Source organism: Gigantopelta aegis, chromosome 3 (genome assembly GCF_016097555.1).
Source record: "Gigantopelta aegis isolate Gae_Host chromosome 3, Gae_host_genome, whole genome shotgun sequence".
NCBI lineage: Eukaryota > Metazoa > Mollusca > Gastropoda > Neomphalida > Peltospiridae > Gigantopelta > Gigantopelta aegis.
The window spans coordinates 85,672,374-85,688,261 of NC_054701.1; positions in this window are offsets into that span (position 1 = coordinate 85,672,374).

Here is a 15,888-nt window from a genome sequence, read left to right on the forward strand (position 1 = left end):
GTATTGTCTGTTATTTCTTTTACGTTCAACGGGGTATGAACAAAAACAAAAAATCATCCGCAAACTTATACGAGAACGACTTCGCCGACTCACACAGTTTAGTGTTTGCGCCTTTAACACTGGAATACGCTACCCGTTCACTCTTAAAACCCAACACCTGCCGTCACGAATGATGGATGGTACAGAATGTAATTTAGAAATGAGGCTAAGTATTTTCTCTCTGTTTATGCCAATCAATACGCTATCTACCTGTGTACGCCCATAACGTGGTCATCGTTTTCTGTCAAAAAATGTGCCGTGTATTTAGAGCGTAAGCTCTGACGTTTTTGTTTTTTGACCGACAGCGAGTGGGCGTGTGTTGTCACGTCATAGCGCTGTCATTCACGTTATCAATGTATATCGCGTACTATACTGAATGACACCGATATGTATAGTACAAGTTACAGTCCTCGAGAAGATATCATTCACAAAACTCTTGTGATAAACACTACATACATGTTTGTTATTTCTGTTCTAGTGAAAAGCAACCAATCAGCATTTATGGTCCAGGACGTTTTGATAGAAAATATACTTGAAATTTCACGTAGTATATTTGTTCAACTTAGATAAAAGAAAAAAAGAAGAAGAAGAAAAGCAAACAGTCAGCACTTATGGCCGAGGATTTTTGATAAAAATATACTTGAAATTTGGCGTGGTATATTTGTTCAACTTAGATAAAAGAAAAAGAAAAAAAGAGAGAAGAAAACACCAACTTTACTTTCGTAATAGGACTTGGGCGTGTCTATCTCCTACCAAGGTTCAAGCACGCCGTCCTGGGCACACAGTCCTGCAGCCAGGAATCACTCTCCAGGATAAAACAAAAAAGTAGATGAACAAGTAATAACTAATAATATATCTAAACATTTATATATTCTTTTGGGAAAAAAGTCCTGTGCCCCAAATAAAATGGCCTCGTACCAGTTTGTGAATGATGTGGAAACACCATAAGTTTGCAAATCGTCTCAAATCGTGAACGGCCAATAAATACTTTATTGAAGACATTATCTTGCCCATTACATGCACAGGAAACTTTCCCTGTGAGTGGAAGAGATCAATGACAGGTTCAAGTACGCTGTCCAGGGCACGGAACTTGGCATAGTGCGGGAGGGCACGTCTTGTATCATAAGCTTTAATCCTAAGGCCAATAAAAAGAATATTTTAGATTTTGATCAAAAAAGTTAAAGTTTGTTTTGTTTAACGACACCACACGGACTTTATTTATTAATCATCAGCTGTTGGAACTAAAAATTTTTAGGAAATTCTGACATATAATCTTAGAGAGGAAATCCGCCACATTCTTCCATTAGTAGCAACGGATCTTTTATATGCACCATCCCAAAATAGAATAGCACATACCACAGCCTTTGATATGCCAGTCATGGTGCACTGGCTGGAACGAGAAATAGCCCAGTGGTCCTACCGACGGGGTTCAATCCTAGGCCGACCGCGCATCGGACGAACACTTTACCACTAGGCTATAACCCGCCCCTTAAGGCCAAGGAAAGGAATATTTTAGATTTTCGTACCATATGTTAAAAAAGTTAAAGTTTACTTTGTTTAAAGACACCACTAGAGCACATTGATTTATTAATCATCAGCTATTAAATGTTAAACATTTGTAAATTTGGACATATTATGCTGTTACGGAAACCTGCTACATTTTTGCATCAGTAGCAAGAACTCTTTTATATGCACCTTCCCACGGACAGGACATCACATACCTCGGCCTTTGATATACCAGTCACGGTATGCAGCTTGGGATGGTGAAAAAAACTAACAAATCAAAGAATGAGTCCACTGATGCGATTCGATCCTACGATGCATGCACCTTAGGTGAGCGCTCTACCGACTGAGCTAGCTCTCTCGTCATCACGTGTAGCAATTTTTGGTCACTGGTTATTATTTATTTATTTATATTTTTTGTAGCGGATGCCCCCTCTCTTTCTTTCTTTCTGTCTGTCTGTCTGTCTCTGTCTCTCTCTCTCTCTCTCTCTCTCTCTCTCTCTCTCTCTCTCTCTCTCTCTCTCTCTCTCTCTCTCTCTCTCTCTCTCTCTCTCTCTCCAAACTAATTTTCTTTTGTCTCAAAATATTTTCCGGGAGTGCATGATTCGATCCCCCTATATAAACTTCGGTCGCCACTTTGTAGACCCTCCCTTGCACACACGCCTGAGATATCATTAAACAAATATGTATACCTTTCCTTTTCTTTCAAAACTAGCATTGCCATGAACTATCAAAATGTAAGACTTTTTTGTAGGATACTAACAAAATAAAAGGCTCATCATCAAAACATTTTAGAAATATTCAATAACAAGAATCCAATATCCAATATTTTACTATTTTTAGTTATACCCCAAATAGCCATCAACAACCGTGGTCAGTAATGCTCCTGACCATTACATTAGAAAGTGCATATATAAAAGATCCACTGCTGTTTTTGTTTTCTCTTGCAAGAACCTATGTGGCGGCAGCGAGTTTCCTTTTCTTTTTTTGTAGAGACCAAATGTCGAAATAACCATATTTGTCTACACACCGATTGTTGAGAACAGCATTCGTTATGTTTAGTAACATATACAAATAACACACATATGAGTGAACGAAATTGATTGCTCTATGTCGTATAAGTAAACATGAAACTGATTTCTCAGTGATGTACAAGTTAGCTGTTAACGCTAGAGCCGTAAACAGGTTTTAGTTGGAACAGGCGTTTAAATGCACAGAACACGGTCCTACATTCGTGTCCGTCAGATACCATTTATCTTACAACTCGTTTCTTTTGCTCGTTAGATACGTTTTAAAACAACTCGATTTAAGATTAATGGTATTTAACGGCCACTCATGTAGTATTTAGCCATCAAATATCTACAGCTGAAAATTCGTTTAGGTGTCATTACAGGCCCGTACGCAGGGGGGGGTGGGGTGGGTGCGAGGGGTCCGTACGCACCCCCCCCCCCCCATAGTCTGCCGAGGTCCGTCCGTGGATGTGTAAAAAATATATTTGACATATTTTGAGACAAAGAAACATTTCAAATTTACTTCCCAGAATGCAGGAAAATATTTCGGGGGTGGGGGAGGGGGCATGCCTCCGGACACCCTAGCAACTCCGGCCCTTTGGGCTGTCGATTACGCACACCCCCATATAAATTTCTGCGTACGGGCCTGCATTAAACAAATATGCCTACCTTCCATAAAATATTAATGCATTAGACTACACTATCTATACACTCATACTAAATATGTTATATTTGTTTACCAGAAATACATTGTCTCTACAAACAAACTGTTTATGTAAGCAACGAGATCGTTAAAAACCGGTTTGTGGTGTTGACGCCGTGAAATACGTCACAATATACCGACCAACATTCCTGTCAGATATAGTCGCATTTCCTGTTGTGTCGCTTCACTTGATTGGACAAAATTGTATAATAATAGCGTGGCTTCATCGTCGTTCGTCTGCTGTCGAAAAGGACCTGGCCACAGACGCAGACGGCAGTGTTACACGCCACGTGATCTTTCTTTTTCAGCGGTATTCCAAACATGACTGTTTAAGACGTAAAACACAAAGGACGGATGATCAAATCTAAGTAAAGAAAAGTTGAAACAGCTGACGGAAGTTCAATTCTTCTTAGGGATGGGGTCAGTTTGAATGACGGAATGTCAGACCAAATGGAAAGACTGTTAGAAAAGACTTTTAATTACGCCGGAGCATCATTTGAACAGTTGATTAGACGTCTCTTGTAATGTTGACGCCATACAACCGTAAATAAAATGGTTAAGCTGACCACGGGCGTTTATAAATATCTGTTTTTATAATATTTCGGAAATGTAATAATTATGGGATATTGAACGAGCTTCCATTTTGTATGGTTTTTGTGTCCCGAGTGAAATAGTCTTCAGCAGTTTTGGGCTTTAGGGGTTGACAATTAGAATTGTTTCACGAGGGGCATAGACATAGTGCGGGGTGGTGGCGAGTTTAATATCATATTTATTACCCATAAGTGATCTGATTCATATCACTCAACTTGTTTGGTTGGCGTCCATGGAAGGTCTTAGTAAGATAATCAGTGATATGTTGAAAGATATGTTTTTAAAACATATGTGTAATAATAAATGTTTCCATTTTGTGTTTCTAAAACAGCTGGCTAATCGTTTGAACAACTGGTACCAAAATATATCAATTAGGACATAACCATATTGAGTTTTTAGATTTGCGGGTGTTATTGTCTATTTGATCCCGTAGATGTCATCTTTGACCGATATGGTTATGCCATTGTAAACTGGATCGTTTTTCAACGGATCTAACTGTATATTTGGTATTTCTTGAAAAAAATACCTGGCTACATTCTAACTGTAGACCCTTGAATCGTCAACTTCGCCTGTTCCATTTGCTAATGACGTTACTTTCTAATGATGTCATTAGCTTTCCGGGTGTTATTGTCTATTTGATCCCCGGAAAAAGAATGTAATTAACCAATCACAATACAGAACACACTCGCCATCACTTTACAATATATGAGTTCTTGTATATATGCTTATGACTTTAATTGAAAAGAATTGAATTGAAATAAAATGCGTTGAGTGCGACGTTAAATAAATAATTTCTCTCTTTAATTCTTGTAATTTAGAAATCGTGATGGTTTAAGTCTGATTTTACAACATAAATGGATACATTTTTAACGAAACTCCAGTACAAAGGTATATAAACGAATGAAAGTGTATAAAAACAATTCGTGGTCAAAACACAGTATTCAGACAATAAAACTATGATCAAACAACACCCGAAAGAACACAAACTAATAACTATATAGATCAGGGGCCTCATTCACAAAGGTCTCTTAGGCTCTGCTAGACAACAAAGCATCCTCTTGGCAAGTCTTTTAGCATAGCACTGTGAGATCGCAAAGTTGCGAGAGTTTAATGAATTAGGTCCCTGCTATATATAAAGTTATTATATAACATTTAGTGAAATATCGTAAAATATCAGTGAAATAAAAGTATTATCACTCGTGATATATGATTGCAAACTTCACTCGATGAGATATAAATCATATTTGACAAAAATCATGAAATATCCTCTATATATTTTATTTTGCAAACAAAACAACATTTTGTAGGCATACATGCATAGTTTATAAATAAAATAATACAATGTGTACATTATAGGGAATGGTAAGTAGCAACGGATTAGAATCAATAAAAGTAAATAATAAATGGGTAATACATGCATAGTAATACTATACAATATAATAACATATATCATGTATCAATGTTGTCTGTTCTATGAGTGGTAGCAGTGGTCAACTAATTAACAATTTAATTAGCTGTTACAAATTTCGCTGGACATTAGTTGCGTTACTTTAAATTTGTATGGTTTATTATAATAATAAGGTTTAATATATTTATCACTTACGATACTGTAGAAAGGATACACTAGAACAAAGTGATATTCGTCTTCTACTACATTCATATTGCAGAGACTACACATTCTATTATTCCTGTCAATATTGTGGTATCTACCCGTTTCTATATATATATATATATATATATATATATATATATATTTCATGGCAATAGGTTTATGAAGGTAAAGTTGTAGGCAATAATTTGTGTAAGAGACATTTTGGAGAACTGTTAAATACAGCAAACATAGATTGAATAAAATGACGTGTCATTCACTGCATTCACTGGTTAAATAATGATACAAATGTACTGCAATTTTCTACATTTTGATTATACCATATGTCTCCCTACCTCCCTACCTCCCTCCCCCTCCCCCCCCCCCTCTCTCTCTCTCTCTCTCTCTCTCTCTCTCTCTCTCTCTCTCTCTCTCTCTCTCTCTCTCTCTCTCTCTCTCTTTCTCTCTCTCTCTGACTACATATTATTAGACTCCAAACACCTCAAGTGTAAGATGTGCTGAGGTGTCGTTACACAAATATACCTTCCCTGTCCTTCCTAAGAGTGCCTTGGGCAGACATCCAGCTTGCATTTTGTTTCTACTGTTCAGTGACCCCGAATTCTGACTTCTGAAATGAGCACTCTGTCATGTAAGTATGTCTCCTTCAACTGCAAATGTAGCCTTTCTGTACTTCCTTAAACAAAAATAAATGGCTTTATCGTTTTCTACCACTAATAAAAATGGTCTGCCCCACAGCACTAACTGCCGTATGTAATAGGAGAGCAAGCGCTTCTTGACAATGTTAAAAACGAACACAGAAGTGGGCAAGCTAGTTCCACAGTACAGAGTGAACTCTCTGGCGAAGTCAGAGGTTGTGCCCACAACAGGCGTGTTAGAACAGTTTTCTGATGACACAACGCAAAACATTTCCCATATCCATACACATGTGACTTCAATAGCCACAATACCGGCCTCGGTGGGGTCGTGGCAGGCCATCGATCTACAGGCTGGTAGGTACTGGGTTCGGATCCCAGTCGACGCATGGGATTTTTAATCCAGATACCGACTCCAAACCCTCAGTGAGTGCTCCACAAGGCTCAATGGGTAGGTGTAAACCACTTGCACCGACCAGTGATCCATAACTGGTTCAACAAAGGCCATGGTTTGTGCTATCCTGCCTGTGGGAAGCGCAAATAAAAGATCCCTTGCTGCTAATCGGAAGAGTAGCCCATGTAGTGGCGACAGCGGGTTTCCTCTCAAAATCTGTGTGGTTCTTAACCATATGTCTGACGCCATATAATCGTAAATAAAATGTGTTGAGTGCGTCGTTAAATAAAACACTTCTTTCTTTCTTTCAATAGCCACAACAGACAAGCAACTGATTGTAGGCACAAGGCCTGGGATGTGACATAGGAGTAATAAAATAAAAATCAAGAAGAAATCACCAAAGTAAAATAAAATAAAATAAAATACAAGTTAAAAAACAACAACTAGTAAAACAAATTAAAAAAATTAAAAAAAATTAAAATAAATAAAAATAAATAAAAGAAAAGAAAAGAAAAGAAAATAAAGAACAAAAAAAAGAAAAGAAAAGGAAAATAAACAAGAACGACAGTAAAAAAATAAATAAAAAATAAACAACAAACCACACATGAAACACACGCGCGCGCGCACGCACATCCTTATACACACCCTTATACACACACATGCGCGCACACACACACACACACACACCACCACCACCACCACCACCACCATTACCACCACCAACACACACTTTAAACCCATACAGAGGACACCACATCATTGCTTTGGGATCTTGCTGACAACCTATTTAAGTGACAAAGGCCGTCTGAACTTCCTCATTGAGAGTGTAAATAAGTCTCCGAAAGAAAAAAAAAGCGACAGATAACATTGTTGTAGTATCTAGAAATTCCAATCAATGTGAACTGGGCTTATCTTCCGTATCTAGAAGTAGGCTAAATCTCACAAGTAGGAAGTTACAGCTATTGTAAAACCATAACTTTGAGCCACTTCAGGTAGTACTAAACCAAATAACTTCCGAGGTGCACCGAACTTTTGATAGAGAAGTGAACACCACAAGTCCTGTGATTGGTTATAAATGTGAGTGTGTTGGTTGTAAAAAATAATAGTTTCATCTGGGTAAAAAAAAATTTAGTACCAAAAATCTAGTACCAATGTGTCAAGTAGCCTTGTGCTTGAAACATGTATGGGGTACCTGTAAAAAAAAGTACTCGAATTTTGTGCGAAACTAGGGTAGTCATAGACGCTACCCGTTATCTCAGAAACGAGCAGCTTGACCCCCATTTTTTTCTGATTCACTTTAAGTGTAAGGGGTGGTAGTATTTATATCCGTGGCGTTTATGTCGGTTGATACGTTGCAGGTAGGAGTTTTAGCCACATATGTTACTATTGTCGTCTATGGGATTTGATTTGGTAGTATACACCCTTCAAGATCATCGTTGATTTATTGTACTTAGGGGGCGGGACGTAGCCCAGTGGTAAAGTGTTCGTCTGATGCACGGTCGCTCTACGATCGATCCCTGTTGGTGGGCCTATTGGGCTATTTCTCGTTCAACGCAGTGCACCACGATTGGTATATCAAGGGCATTGGTATGTGCTATCCTGTCTGTAGGATAGTGCATATAAAAGATCCCTTGCTACTAATGAAAACAAATGTTACGGCTTTCCTCTCTGAGACTAAAATGTCAAAATTACCAAATGTTTGACAGCCAATAGCCAGTGGTTAATTAATCAATGTGCTCTAGTGGTTTCATTAAACAGCAACAACAACACCAGCAAAATAATCTAAGGAGTAACGAGTGTAAAATGTCCGAACCCCTTCTCAGTGCGCATGCTTCTACAGGCCCACTGTAAACAAACAGTTTTGTTAAAGGGACAGTCCTCAGTTTGCTACACTTTTTTAAAGATGTTATCGACTAACAGAGACATTTTAACGATTGTAATTACATATCAAATATATTTTTTTTGCATAAAATATTAGCAGCTGTATATTAAACGTGTTTCTGATCGTTCTAATATTTGTACTAGATTAAATTTCATCTTATTTCCTATAACATTATTTGAAGACAAAATCCAGTTTGGGCTTCTTACAAATATTAAGACGACCAGAAACACATTGAATATACAGACACTGATATTCTATGCAAGAAAATATATTTAATATGCAAGTTTAATCGTAGAACTATTTTATTAGTCGGAAACATCTTTGGGTATGCTCCTCCGAAATATTGTAGAAACATGATGTCCTGAAATGCAATTTTCTGCATTATACAAGTTCAGTAGCCCAGTGGAAAAAAACCGTAGCGGGTTTCATCTCTATGACTGTGTCAAAATGACCATGTGTTTGACATCCAATAGCCGATGATTAATAAATCAATGTGATCTAGTGGCGTCGTTAAACAAAACAAACTTCTTATACAAGTTCAATTCATCATGACGAATGCGGGTATAAATGCAATAGTTTTTAAATGGAAAGAAAGAAAGAAATGTTTTATTTAACGACGCACTCAACACATTTTATTCACGGTTATATGGCGTCAGACATATGGTTAAGAACCACACAGATTTTGAGAGGAAACCCGCTGTCGCCACTACATGGGCTACTCTTCCGATTAGCAGCAAGGGATCTTTTATTTGCGCTTCCCACAGGCAGGACAGCACAAACCATGGCCTTTGTTGAACCAGTTATGGATCACTGGTCGGTGCAAGTGGTTTACACCTACCCATTGAGCCTTGCGGAGCACTCACTCAGAGTTTGGAGTCGGTATCTGGATTAAAAATCCCATGCCTCGACTGGGATCCGAACCCAGTACCTACCAGCCTGTAGACCGATGGCCTACCACGACGCCACCGAGGCCGGTAGTTTTTAAATGGATTTGTCAAAATGTTTATACAAGTGTAGGCCTATACGCTTAATAAATAAATAAATACCACAGCTTTGTACCAAATAATATTTAATTAAATATTGGAATAATTACTCACACTGATCAAATGACTGTACGATCCAACCAAGTGCATGTCACGCAACATCCAATCAAATACTAGTAATTCGTTACAACTAAATCGTAAATATCATGAATTTTATCATTTTGAAATACATTTTTTTCCCAAGTTACTATTTGGGTCTTTATAATAAAACAATTAGCAGAACTGGTTTAACTTCCTTGGTATCGCTTTTACGTCAATTCAATTCAAAACTAATGTCCTGAAAAGCAATTGCCTGTATTCTAGAAATAAAATTCATTTAATGCTGGTGAATGCCAATAATATATGTTTAAAATTCAAATTCATACGTGATATTGATCAGGCCGAAATCAGGGCGAATCCAAGGGAGGGGACCAGGGAGACCTGTCCCTCCCCCTACAAATAAAAATGCCCTCTTTATTTTAGTGCGAGTGTGAGTGCGAATAATTTGTACATGCTCATATACCACTAGAGTTTCGAGCATGTCCGTCCCGGGGCCTGTCTCTGGATAGCCAGGGGCTTGTCCCGGGACAGAAATAAAATAAGCGGACAATTTTGAAATTTACATTCAAAAATTAAATAGTGGGCCTTTAAAATTTTGATGCGCATCTCTAATATAATTAATAAAGTAAATTCTACTCATTAAATTTGGTCGCTAGATTAGATCGGGTGGACAAAAAGAAATTAGATAAGATGGGGGGGGGGGGGGGGTAGAGTTGAAAATGGACAGAATTTTGAAAATAGCAATTAGTAAAAAAAGTTAATAGAATTAAAAAAAAAAAAAAAAAAAATTACACGCCAAAAATAAAAAGAATTGACTGCTCGGTCGAATATTTATATAATTTGAAGCATTTAAGAAGAACAGTCCAAAAATAAATAAGAGAAAGAAGAGAGGATCGGACTATTTAATAATATAAAAAAAGAAGAAGAAGTAATTTCGACATAAACTTTTGAACGAAGGTATAAAAGTTTAAAGTCCGATATATATGTCCACGTGAGTGGCCTCGTTAAGGCCGTTAGGTTGGTTTCTACTTCGGAGAGGCTGGAGATTCCCGGAGTGTCGGCAGTTGGTCTTTTCGCTGACGTAGTGTCTGAACTACACTGGAGTAGCCGGGGCCGCAGACTGCACTGATCATCTTGTGTATGGATCTGTTGTCGATCTTCGCGAACAAGATGCACTGTCTGTAGGTCTCGTCCCTCCGGTGCGTGACGACTACTCCACGTATTCCACTAAAGATCTTGTTCGGTAGCTCGTAGCTGCTGCCGTCATCCAGTGGTCTCCAGTCCGCGTTGAGGTATCCTCCCCGAAGTCGTTGTGGATCCCGCGTGTCCCCCTGCATATACTGGTGCAGTTGGCGTCGAAGTCCGTTGATGGCAAAGACCCATTCGGCGTCGTCAGGGGGCGGGGCTACCGGCGGCGGCATGGTCTTGGCTGGTTGGGTGGTCGCCTTCCGCTTCGCCGCCGCAACAACAACATGTCCCTGTGCCAACTCAACGGGAGCGGTCGGTATAATTGACCGCTGCACCGGAGTCGGCGTCCGGGGAGTGGAGGTCGGTGGTACCGCCCTTGGAGGCTGGCGTCCTCTCCGGCGAACTCGGTAGGGGCGGCGACGCAGAAGGGACCGCCGCTGGCGGTTGAGCCGCCAGCTTTGTCCCCCCCTGAGCCGTCCCTGGCACGGGTTTCTTCTTCCTCCTTCCTCTTCCAGTCCCTCCGTTCCTCTTCTTTGGAGGCGGGTGTATACCAAAGACACGGTCGCCCGTGTCCCGGTATAGGTAACCCGGAACTCCAGTAGAGCCCCAAAGCTGGCTATCAGTCCCCCCAGGTGGGGGGGGGGGGGGGGGGGGCAACTCGAGAGCGCACGTAAACACGTCTACTCGCATCGCGAAAACAGTTGGGAGTCTCTTTTTTTAGCAATTTATTTAGTACCATTTTGCCCTTGGTCCCCTCCTTGTAAAACCCGATCGGCCTTACCGCTTCCTACGGCCTAGTCAGCCAATTTTTTTTTTCTCGTTCCAACCGCTTACTCCACGACTAATATTTTATTTGCGCTATCCTGTATGTGGAAAAAACTAATTGTATTATAATCTACACCTGGCTACTAATAACTAATAGTAGTAATATGGCGGGGGCGTGTTTCCCTCTCAATCTGTAAAGAACGTGTCACAGCGAACAGCAGCCCATTGAACAACAGCTGCTCGTAAACAGCAGGCGCGGGGGCGGGACGTAGCCTAGTGGTAAAGCGCTCGCCTGATGCGCCGTCGGTTTGGGATCGATCCCCATCGGTGGGCCCATTTGGGCTATTTCTCGTTCCAGCCAATGCACCGCGACTGGTATATCAAAGGCCGTTGTATGTGCTATCCTGTCTATGGGAAAGTGTATATAAAAGATCCTTTGCTACTAATGGAAAAATGTAGCTGGTTTCCTCTCAAAGACTATATGTCAAAATTACTAAATGTTTGACATCCAAGAGCCGATGATTAAAATATCAATGCGATCTAGTGGTGTCGTTAAACAAAACAAACTTTAAACAGCAGGCGTGAGTGGGTCTAGACTGTAGCGAACGGATTTTTACTGGGGGGGGGGGGGGGGGGGGGAGTGGGTGGAGAGGGAATCGGGTCACGCTCCTCTCAAAAATACATTAGGAAAAAGAAAAACTGCCTCGAGCAGGGGAGTTCGACCCCAACCCCAGCCCATCCCCTGAATACGCGCCTGGACACGCACCTGAATACGCGCCTGAACAGCCAGGGCTTTTCTTACAGCACGATTCTCGTATTATCTGACATGCAAAACGTTATTCGTATCTAACATGTTTAATGCAATTGTCTCACTATACGGCACGACGTGTATACGCATAAATGGGTTCTATACAGTAACACTATGTTTGGATGTGAGCTATGACCTTAAACAAGGAAGTTTGCTATCAGTGTACCAAATTGCATCTCACCTGATCAAATGTCAAAGAGAACCTAACTAGGGTCTCCTCGAGTACTCGGGCACGGGTCGAGTCTAGCAAGACTCGAGTCCGATCACAGGACTCGAGTACCCGTACAAACTAGACAATATAGAGCATTAACTTCAGCAGTGACTAATCAGCAATACAAGTTACACAATAATCATATGTCCGTCCGTCACAATACTAAACGTATCAACCGGTTTCTAAAAGCAATTAAATAGCATAATTTCAGATTCATGTTCAGCGCTGGAACAGATGCACATATTTTACTTTATTCTTTGGTCTCATTATCATCTAGTGTCGAGTACTCGGGTCCGGATCGAGTTTGATCCTCAAGTACTCGAGTCCAATAGTTTGGACTCGTGGAGTCCCTAAACCTAACTTCGAATTTCGCAGTAAATAAGACCTGTGCCTACTACTGGTGGGCTATGTGACAGATCGTGTTGTCATACTAGGTTGTTTCGTCTGGCCAGTAAATACTTGTCATTTAATTTCAACTAATACCAGCTAACATTGTGTATTTAAACATATGTGGTGTCCTAGGGCAGTTAGAATGAAACGTTTTGCCCGGAACTAGGACAGTCAAAGGCGCTTCTTGATATTTCTGAAATTAGCATCCATTTTTTTTTTCTCTGATTTAGCTTAAGGAATAGTAGATATAGTAATTACATGTATATCCATAGTTAGTGTATATGTTCAATGAAAACGTTGCGCGTTTTAGCCACATTACTATTGTCGTATATAGGATTTGATTTGGTGATATACACATTTAACCCATTCATCACATTATATGGGTCTCGTGATGTGCATTTTTAAAAATGACTTGTTTTGTTGTTTTAAATTCATCAGCCACAATATAAATTGCCTTAAAACGAATCCCTACAAATATCGTTCCTTACAATTTTGTGCCCCACGTTTTAAAAAATAATGGATCTGCCCTTGCATTAAAGGGACAGACCCTTGTTTTTAAACACCACCATATTTGTTCCCTATTAGAGCCGTTTATGATCACTGAAATCAAACATTACTTATATTTTATTCTTTAGATTATCCATTTCCGTAGAACCGAAAAGTTTCTGGTCATCCTGGTGTTTCTAATACCAAACAAAAAAATGAAGCATTTTTCATATTTTTAAAAACGCACGTGCGTCTGAGAAGTAGCGGTTATTGATTTGAGTTCTAGTCTATTTTTAAGGATATTTCCCGGTTTCAGTGTCACAGACTCTTCTTTCACTCTATTGTAACTTTATCCAAATGTATTACAGCTTTGTAAACTTACAAAACTTAGTGTCCATTTTCTACGGAATAAAACTAGGTATGCGCCTTTAATCACTTAAAGGCACATACTCTAGTTTCAGCCCGTGAAAATGGACACTACGTTTAGTTAATTTATAAACCTGCAACACGTCTGGATAATGTTATAACAGAGAGAAGCTAAAGTCTGTGATGTTTTAATGGGGACATACCGTCTAAAAATAACTAGAGCCTGTCTCGACAACAATTACTTTTCAGACGAACGTGCGTTTTTAAAATTATGAAGGAAGAAAGAAAGGAAATGTTTTATTTAACGACGCACTCAACACATTTTATTTACGGTTATATGGCGTCAGCAGAATTATGAAAAATGCATTTCAGGACATTATAAAAACCTGGATGAAAATGAATATTCTAAATACATCGTAGTGTTCAAAAACTAGGGTCTGTCACTTTAAATGTTGCAATTACTAGCCTCAAAATAGGAACAGCGATTCACTATATTGTCCTGTTTGCATGACTTTACATTGACCACATCTTTCTTCCAGCAGATTCGGAGAACGACCTCAGTATTGTGCTTAACTGTTAAGTATATGGGGTCATGTGAACAACCACCAATAAGGATTAAGTCTAAAGCGGGACACTTCCTGCTCAACCGTCAACTGCAGAGATGTATGTGGTGATCATGTGGCTCGTGTACAGGTGGGCGGGTGGGGGAGGGTTCGACGGTCGAAACTCCTCCGTGCTCATGCAAATTTTCTGTTTTTCTCCATATATTTTCCCGGGGTAGCATAACTCGACCCCCTATAAATTTCGGTTGCCACTGTTTAGACACACACACCCCTCACTCCTGCTAACATTCCTGCAAACATTACTTAAGCTAGATTTATACTTGGTTTGCCCAGTCCTGGTGCTGTTCAAACCTAATCCTCATAGTTGTATGAAGTCAGGGTGGTTTTAACACAGTTCATATTACATAGTTGTATGAAGTCAGGGTGGTTTTAACAGTTCATACTACATAGTTGTATGAAGTCAGGGTGGTTTTAACAGTTCATACTACATAGTTGTATGAAGTCAGGGTGGTTTTAACACAGTTCATACTACATAGTTGTATGAAGTCAGGGTGGTTTTAACACAGTTCTTATTACATAGTTGTATGAAGTCAGGGTGGTTTTAACACAGTTCATACTACATAGTTGTATGAAGTCAGGGTGGTTTTAACAGTTCATACTACATAGTTGTATGAAGTCAGGGTGGTTTTAACACAGTTCATACTACATAGTTGTATGAAGTTAGGGTGGTTTTAACACAGTTCATACTACATAGTTATATGAAGTCAGGGTGGTTTTAACACAGTTCATACTACATAGTTGTATGAAGTCAGGGTGGTTTTAACACAGTTCATATTACATAGTTGTATGAAGTCAGGGTGGTTTTAACACAGTTCATATTACATATTTGGTGCGCGTTCGTTCAACGCTTTTTCGTTTACAGTGCGTCGACCTAATACAAAATAAATTTCCGTTGCGCTCGAGGTCGGCAATCATAGTACGAACTGACCTTCAGGACTGCTCATAACTGAACATTTAAAGGTCAGCCTTATGGCCAGACGAGTAGCCAGACCCATCAGAAGAGGACTTGGAATATTAATCTCTACAATACACTATGGTAGGTAGACAGAAATTGGTTTAACGAGCTAACATCAAATAAAGGTTCAAAATCGCTCGTTTAAGTACAAACTGACAACACTATGATGTCATTCACCACTGACTATGAGGCAGCTATCTGGATCGTTAAATAAGATACATGATATGTAATGGCCACTCATGTAGTATTCTCTATTTAATGAGCACTTGTTAGAAAGTGAAGTGCCGACAAAATATATTTTAGGAAATTATATATATATAAAGGCTCATTTATTTATAAGTCTGTGGTATGTGCCGCCTTGTATGTGCAAAAGGGCTATGAACTTTAAACAATGAACCCTATGAGTGCTCCACGACTTCGAGTATTAAAAGCTGTGGTGTGTGCTATCCTGTCTGGACAAAATATGCATTTGTTTAGAGGGTGGATGTGGATGGTGGTGGAGTGGGGTGTTGAGACGTAACCCAGTTGTAAAACACTCGATGTTGGATCGATCCCAGTCCGTGGGCCCCATTAGGCTGTTTCTCATCCCCGTCAGTGTTCCACAACTAGTGTAACAGAAGGCCATGGTATGCACTATCCTGTCATTCTACA